The sequence below is a fragment of the Hemitrygon akajei genome, chromosome 10 (genome assembly GCF_048418815.1).
Source record: "Hemitrygon akajei chromosome 10, sHemAka1.3, whole genome shotgun sequence".
NCBI lineage: Eukaryota > Metazoa > Chordata > Chondrichthyes > Myliobatiformes > Dasyatidae > Hemitrygon > Hemitrygon akajei.
The window spans coordinates 130,739,513-130,748,326 of record NC_133133.1 but is presented as its reverse complement, the minus strand read 5'-3'; positions in this window follow the sequence as shown (position 1 = coordinate 130,748,326).

Genomic DNA, 8,814 nt, shown 5'->3' with positions numbered 1-8,814 from the left:
AATCTTTCTGAGAACTCTGATCAATATGTTTATTTTTTTTACACCTATTGGCCTTTGGTGTACTGACAGCTATGAGTTGGAGCTTCTAGTTGTAGATTCACGCGGTTCCTCCTAGAGATGTCCGTCGCTTCATCTAGATTTGGTAAGGACATAGAGCTACTTCCTCTTGCAATATCCTTGCATAGACCATGTGCCAGAATCATGATCCCTGATTTGTACTTGATCTCCAGGCTTCAGGACTGTTAGGCTTTTTGCAGTCTTTTTGTGATACTGCTTCTGTTTTACTTTTGCATTCTCTTTAGCTAATTTCACCTTGTGTGCTCCTTTAGGTGTCAAAAGGTTTTCATGCACTGGAAGGTTAGTGTGTATGCATCAACCCATCAGCATTTGGACTGGTGAAAGACCATTCTGCAGTGGGGAACTACTGTAAATCATCAGATTTTGTAGAAGTCCTCTCGTCCATCTTCTCCATGAGGCCCTTCACTACCTTGACCAAACTCTCTGCTGGACTATTAGATTTTGGGTGATGTGGGCTTGAAGCTATATGTTGAAACCCACAATCACTGGAAAAGGACTCAAATTCACAGCTCGAAAGTTGTGGACCATTGTCTGATACCACCTCATATGGAACTCCATGCTTGGCAAACACAGACTTCAGGAAGGTGATGACCACTTTACTGGATGTTGATTGTAGTGTTGCAACCTCTGGGTAACTGGAAAAGTAGTCTGTTACAACAATATGACTTTTCCTATTACAATCAGACAAATCCACTCCAACTTTTCTGGTGCACGGTGTGGTGTAAGCAGTTCTTCGGTCTGTAGGTAAGGCATATTTCACATGAAGCCATGGTCTTGGTTCATTTTTGACCAGTACGTCACTTCCTGAGCTTTAGGTTTACATTTTTTCTTACCAAGAAGCCCTTCATGTATCTTCTGGAGCATTTCCTTGCGTTACAACACTGAAATCAAAAACCTGTTCCTTTTGACAACCATATCTTCTACTACTAAAAGAGGTTCAAAGGTCAAAGGTTCATTTATTATCGAAGTATAGAACTCTGAAATTCTTCTTCTCCTCCAGATGTCCACAGAACCAAGAAAGAAAACAGCAACACTATCATCAAGCCCAAGTTTCCCCTCCCCACACAAAAAACAAACACAAATGGAACAGGCACACCCCCCTCCTCTGGATAGAAAGAAAGAAAGAAAGATAGGGTGAAGAATAAAGAATATAAAAAACTTAAGACTGAGAAAAATTCCAAAGTTCCATTCCACACCCAAAACTCAGAAAACCTGGGTAACATTCTCCGGGCACAGTGACAGCCTCTCTGACAGCAGAGTGATTCCACCAGTGAGCAAATGGCAGTCTCCCCTCTCCGACGGCAGAGCGATACCACCAGTGATCAAATGGCAGGCACTCAACCTTCTGCATTCGCCCCGATGTTTCAATCTCCCTCATTGCTTTAATAAGCAAACAATGAAAGCTTTAATTACAGAAATGGAGTCAAACATCAGCTCACGCCCAGCCCCACAGCCTTCCCAGCGAGACGTACGTGCATGCTCCCTCGACCTCCCGGAATCCTCTCAGAGACTGCAGTGCCGAAACACCCAAACGATCTCCAAACTGCAAATCACAGGCTCCAACAGTTTCAGAATCATGCTCAAGATGAAAATCAAATGCAAATGACAAAAGAAGTGAAAGATATGGTTTCATGGTTTATCCAGAAGATGTCGACCATGGGAGCATTGTATGCAGGTGCCATCTTGACTGGAAATATCTGACAGTTCTGCTCTGCGTGCCCAATAATCCCAAGTACACATTGGACAGTCATTCTTAGCTGCTGGCCATTCCTTCTGTATTGCCTCTCAGTACTTTCATTGCTTCATCTGTCCCTGCTGCTTTCCCGATCTTCTCTGTTCTACTGGGAGATACTGGAATGGAGGTGACAATCATGTCAACATAGCCTGTATGTCAGTATTAATCTCTTGGTCACTCTTTTCTTTCTTGTTGACTGCTCAAGACATAGCAACAGCAACAAATATATTTTCCCAATATGTAGATCATCTTCACATCATATTTCTGCAGCCTGATCAATCTATGCTGCATGTCATTGGTACATTGATTCAGTGGGATGTACATTATTGAGAACAGTGGATTATAGTCTTTCTCCACTTCAGAAGCTTGTCCATACATGTACTGATGGAACCTTTTGTACAGGTACTGTATGTGTAGACAGAATCCCATACGGTAGCCAAAGAAAGCGATATCTTCCCTTGTTAAAAAGTACACCGTCTCGAACTTGCCTCATCAAGCTTCATCTGCCAACACTCAGAAAATGTGTCAAGTTTGATAAACCACTTGGTATCTGCAAACCGTGACATGATCTCCTCCCATGTTGGCAATTTAAAATGCTCTCTCTTGGTGGCTTTATTGAGGTCTCTTGGGTCTAGACATATCCAAAAGGCTCCATTTTTCTTTTGCACAATGACCAGTGAGCTCACCAAATTTGCTGGTTCTTCTATTTTCTATACAACATTTATCCGCTCCATGCATGCTAATTCTTGTTTGAGTTTGTCTCTAAGTGCAAACAAAACTTGCATGGAGAACAGGAGCCACTGTCTCATCATGAATTTTGTGTACACCAGGTAAGAATCCGAGCTCCTCAAAGGCATCTGTGTGAACTCCTCCTTGAGTGGTGTGGTCATCTTCAGACTGTGAAGCCACTATGAAAACTACTTTCACCAGGTTGAGCCCTTCACATACACTTAGACCTAATATTGTTTGTACTCGCTTTTCCACAGTCAGTAGACCTGCCTTTAGATGCTGCCTCTTGTGCTTAAAGGTCACTATACAGCCTTCTTTTGCTGGAACATTCTCTCCAGTATAGCCTGCCACTTTTAATTTCACTGGGTAAATCTTGCACTTTATTTGAGAGGCTTGTAATTATCCATGGATAACAGATTTACATGAGCTCTGGTGTCAAGCTTGAATGGAATTACTGTCTCATTCTCAGTCACTGGAACAATCCATTCTGTTTTACCAGCATCAGCAATCTGCAGAAGATCTACAAAGGTTTCCTTCAGTTCCTCAGCATCTTTCTCTTGGTAGCCCCAGCTTTGCAGCACTTTGCAAAATGAGTCTTCTTCCCACAACTATTGCAGGACACATCTTTGGAAAGTACCTTCCTTCATGTATGCCGCATTTGCAGTTTGAGCCTACCTCTTGTACTTTGCCCAACACACACAACACGCTGGAGGAACTCAGCAGGCCAGGCAGCATCTAGGAAAAGAGTACAGTCAATGTTTCAGGCTGAGACCCTTCGGCAGGACTGGCATCTGCAGATTTCCTCTTGTACTCTGTTCCTCTATTTTCACAGCATGCACTGATGTGTCAGCCCTGTGAAGTATGTTTGTGTGGTCTCTACTGCTTGACACATATCCACAGCCTTTTCCAGCGTCAAATCTTTTTTATAGAGCAATCTTTCTCTAAGCCCATTATCTGGGATTTCACAAACTACAAACGTATTTTGCCTGTAACTAGTGAGTTTCTCAAATCTCCAAACTCACAGGACTTACTCAGTGTGTGAAGCTCAGCTAAGTATTGGTCAAAGCTGACACTTTGTTTCTGGTCACAAGAAAAAAAACTGATATCTCTCAAACGTGATGTTTTTACTTGGGACAAAATACTCCTCTAATTTTGCCATCAGAGTGATTAACTTAAAAGCTGTCTCATCAATTTGAAAGCTGTTAGACATGCCCAAAGAACCTTTGTCAATTACATGCAGAAAAATAAATGCTTTCCACTTTTTGCCAACTACTCCCACACCGCTATAAATATATATTAAATCAGCGCTTGAAGTGTTTCCTGATGTCCATTAGATTGGCAGTAAACTGCACAGGTACGTGAGGACTTCGGTTATCCATGACGGGAACTTTCAACCTCTCACCTGAATTTCTTGATGAACTTCAGGACACAACGTGCTCTCTCGTCTAGCTGGTCAGCTTTATTTTTCCTGTCAGAACTAGCGTCTCTTTCTCAGTCAGTCACTGTGTTAATTTACGCTCCGTGTTTAGACCTCACGCCGACTTCTGAAACCATGTTATGTTTGCTCTTATCAAAGACAGTGTAGGTAAACGCTGGAACATTTTATTTACAAAATTGTTTCAGCTCGACACTGTGTGCAGGACCAGGTGACCATCGAAGCTTCTGATTGCTGAGGTGAGCCACCCACACTGCCCACTGGGAACTGAAGCTCTTTGTTATGTACACACATCATAACACAAGGAAAGCATCTGAGTGGAGAAAACATACCCTCAACTGAACCTGTGCAGACATGGCACACCTACCGGTTCTACAGAAGCTTGATGATCTGATGCTCTATCCATGAGTTCCAAACCAAGCTCCATCACACCAAACAGTCCAACTTGATCCGTCACAGGAGACACCTCACTCATCCGCTTGTCAACTCAAGAGGCCTCCAAGTACATTGAATACACACATTGGCCACTTTACTAGGTACCTCCTGTACACTTTAGAGTGGCCACTATGAATGTTCATGGTCTTCGACTGCTGCAGTCCATCCACCTCAAGGTTCGACGTGTTGTGCATTCAGAGATGCTCTGCTGCACTCCACTGGTGTAGCACGTGGTTACTTGAGTAACTGGCACATTCCTGTCAGCTTGAACCAGTCTGGCCATTCTCTTCTGACCCCTCTCATTAACAAGGCATTTTAGCCCACGGAACTGCTGCTCACTGAATGTTTTTTTTTGTTTTTTGTACCATTCTCCATAAACTCTAGAGACCGTTCTGTGTAAAAATCTCAGGAGGTCAGCAGTTTCTGAGATACTGAAACCACCCCCACCCCCCCCCCCCCAGGCCTGGCACCCCGAGTCATTCCTCAGTCAAAGTCATTTCTGTCACATTTTATTCCCGTTCTGGTGTTTGGTCTGAACAACAGCTGAACCTCTTAGCCACGTCAGCATGCCTTTATACATTGGGTTCTGCCACGTGATTGGCTGGTTAGTTATTTGCATTAATGAGCAGGTGTAGAGGTGTAGCTAATAAAGTGGCCTCTTTAGGTGCTGATAGCTGCAGAACAAGGCTATTTTGCCCATTATATTCTCGTTGGACAGGGACGAGTTGGCCACTCTGAGCAGGTTCTGATTTAAACTCCCTCGGACCTTTATAATTTGTGCACTTCTGTCCCTTCTTTTTTTAAGCATCACTGCAATATTGAAGGTGGCTGGACGAGATATCAAACCGTTCCCTGTGTATCGTCTCAAACTGGTGAAAGGTATCCCAGCAGACTTGTTTCTGATTTTTGCTATGAGATCCCTTACATTGCCAAGTATTCAGTTCACAATCAATACGTCAGAACAAAGGTACAATGATTCAAAGTACATTTATCATCAAAGTATGTACGCAGTACGCAACTCTGAAATTTGTTTTCCCGCAGGCAGCCACGAAACAAAGGAACGCCATGGAACTCGTTCCAGGAAAATATTAAACACCCAACACGCAAAAAAGCAACAAGTCGCGCAAATGGCAAAAAACAAGGGATTAACATACTGAATGTTAAACATCAAAGCACCTTGAAACAGTCTAGGAATATTCGGTTTAGGTCAGCTCAGTTCAGTTCAATTTAGCGCTGTATTGTTTGTTGACTGCAGACCGCAGAGTCAGTCCGACCTGATCAAAATCACACAAAAGAGCAATAAAAAAGGAGTAACCAGCAACACATATGACATGAACAGCAGACCAATCCACAAACCACGCTGATCAAACGTTGTCCAAGACCCAAAAGACTCCATTCACCTTCCTCCAGCAGCAGCAGGTGAGATGGAGAGGGAGACCGGTGAGATGTAGGCAGATGGTGCTGAAAACCCGCTCACCTTCCTCTCTCGTCCTTGTTGTTTCTGGTCTTGCTTGATGCTTTAATGCATGAGACGGGTGAGAAACGGAGTCGTTCATGGGCTCGTGCCCCACCTCCTGGCCCCTTGGCCTCCAGGACACACCCTCCACTCCAAACTTCACTGAACTCCCTCGGAGACAGAAAAACACCAGATTGCTCAGTCGGCCTTAAAGAATCGTAGTGCTAATCTGCACATACCACTGCAACAGTACCCCTCAGAAGGTCATGGTAATTTCCTGCTGCTTCTCCTTTAGTGAGAGGTTCATCTGGATATGTGGGACATTTCCATCTCTCGCTGCCTTCCCCAGAATCCCTACCTCCAGCCTCAGTGATGTTAGGGCCCACGTGTGGATGTAAGAGACTGTGAATGATCCACCTGGGCTCCCTTCTGTTGTTCTCATCATCATAGCCAATTCCATGTGATATCAAGAAACAGATGAGATCTCTGGATTCAGCGAAAGCTGAGGGTTAAAACAACACCTCAGCTAAAGATCGACACTCGAGACAAAGCTACTTCTCTAGACAAACTTTTCCAGTTAGTTGTAATTGGTTTATTACTATCATATGTACCGAAATATGGCGAGAAGCTTCTGTTGCGATGCCATACAGATGGATCATTCTATACATAAATACACCAAGGTTGCGCAAAAGGAGAAACAAAACAAAATGCAGAATATAGTTTCACAGTTACAGAGAAGGTTCAATGCACGTAGACAAGTAAAGTACATCTTCAAGTACCCAGGACATCTTTAGGGAGCGGTGTCTTGAAAAGGCAGCATCCATTAGTAAAGACCTCCAGCACCCAGGGCATGTCCTTTTCTCACTGGTACCATCAGGAAGGAAGTACAGAAGCCTGAAGGCACACACTCAGTGATTCAGGAACAGTTTCTTCCCCTCTGCCATCTGATTCCTGAATGGATATTGAACCCATGAACACTAACTCACTTTAAAAAAATGTTATTTTTGTTTTTGAATGATTGTTAATCTACTCAATATAAGTATACTGTTATTTATTTATTTATTACCTATTTGTTTGCTTGTTTGTTTGGTTATTTATTCTCTTCTATATTATGAATTGCATTGAATTGCTGCTGCTTAGTTAACAAATTCCATGACACATGATAATAAACCTGATTCTGAATGCTGAACAAGGGCTGTGATGAGACAGACTGATAAAAAGTTCAACTTCAGCAATTTTGAGGTCCATTTCCTGCTCAATAGCAGCGGGATAAAAGCCCGGTGGTTCGTGTTCTCAAGCTTTGATCTTCCGCTCAGTGGGAGAGAGGCGAGTAAACAATGACCGGGATGGGATGGGGTCCTTGACTATGTTGGCTGCGTTCCCAAGACAGCAAGAAGCATTGACAGAATCAGTGGAGGGGAGGCTGGTTTGTGTGATAGACTAGGCTGTGTTCACATCTCTCTGCAAATTCTTTCAGTCTTGGGCAGAGTATTGCTGTACCAAGTTATAATGTGTCTGGATAGGATGCTTTCCATGAGGTTTCTTTAAAAATTGGTGCAGGTTAACCTTAATCTGGTAGTCTAATTGGCCACTGTACTTTACCCCTACTGTATAATTATGTGACTGAATCAGGGGGAGAGGGGAACAATGAGAATATGAGGAGAATAATCATTGGGATTAAAGCAGAATTAGTATAAGTGGGTGGCTGATGGTATGCAGGGACTCAATGGGCTGAATGGCATGTTGGCATATCTCTATGATTCAATGAGTTAAAATATTGCTATCTACATGACCACATGGAAACTTTCTCAAGTATGTCCTGTAAGCAAACAGCAGGGCAAATACCATTGGGCTAATAATCAGCCAGTGAGTATACATCAAGTTATCAGCAGAGTGATAGAAAAAGAGCTATCAACTGAGACTTACTCACAGGTAACCCACTCACTAACACCCAGTTCGGTTTCACCAGTTCCTTCTGACTCCAGACTTCATCGCTACCTTGATCTGAATGAGCACCACGGAGCTAAATGCTGGAGGTGATGTGAGAGTGACAACTGCTGACGTTGTAGTCACCCGGTAAAACTGAAGTTACCGTAGTGAGCCTGAAGGGGAAAGCACAGCGGTGGTTGGAGTCAACCCTCACCTAAAGAAAGTTGGTTGTGGCTACCAGAGGCCAGTCCATTGCACTGCCAGGATGTCACTACAGAAGCTCACCTGGGCTTCTCATTGGTTTATTTATTATTTGCATTTTTCCTCTTTTGCACATTAGATATTTGCCAGACTTTTCATCAATTCTATGATATTGCTTTATTTTCCTGAAAATGCCTGCAAGAAAATGTATTTCAAGGTGGTATATGTTGACGTACACTCAACGGCCACATTATTAAGTACCTCCAATACCTAATAAAGTGACCACTAAAAAAGTGTTCATAGTCTTCTGCTGCTGTAGTCCATCCACTTCATGGTTTGACATGTACATTCAGAGATGCTCTTCCGCACATCACTGTTGTAATGTGTAGTTATTTGAGTTACTGTCAGCTTGAACCAGCCTGGCCATTCTCTTCTGATCTCTCTCATTAACGAGGTATTTTCATCCACAGAACTGCTACTCATTGGACTTTTTGCACCATTCTCCATAAACTCGAGAGACTTGTGTGTGAAAATCCCAGGACAACAACGGTTTCTGAGATACTCAAACCGCCCCTCTGGTACCAACGATCATTCCATAGTCAAAGTCATTTAGATAACATTTCTTCCAAATTCTGATGTTTGGTCTGAACAGCAACTGAAGCCCTTGACCATGTTTGCATGCTTTTATGCATCAAGTTGCTGCCACAGGATTGGCTAATTAGATACTTGCATTATACCTAAAAATATGTACTTCGATAATAAATTTACTTTGAACTTTGGGCTGTGCTTTAGTCACAACCATCTTCACCTGTCTTA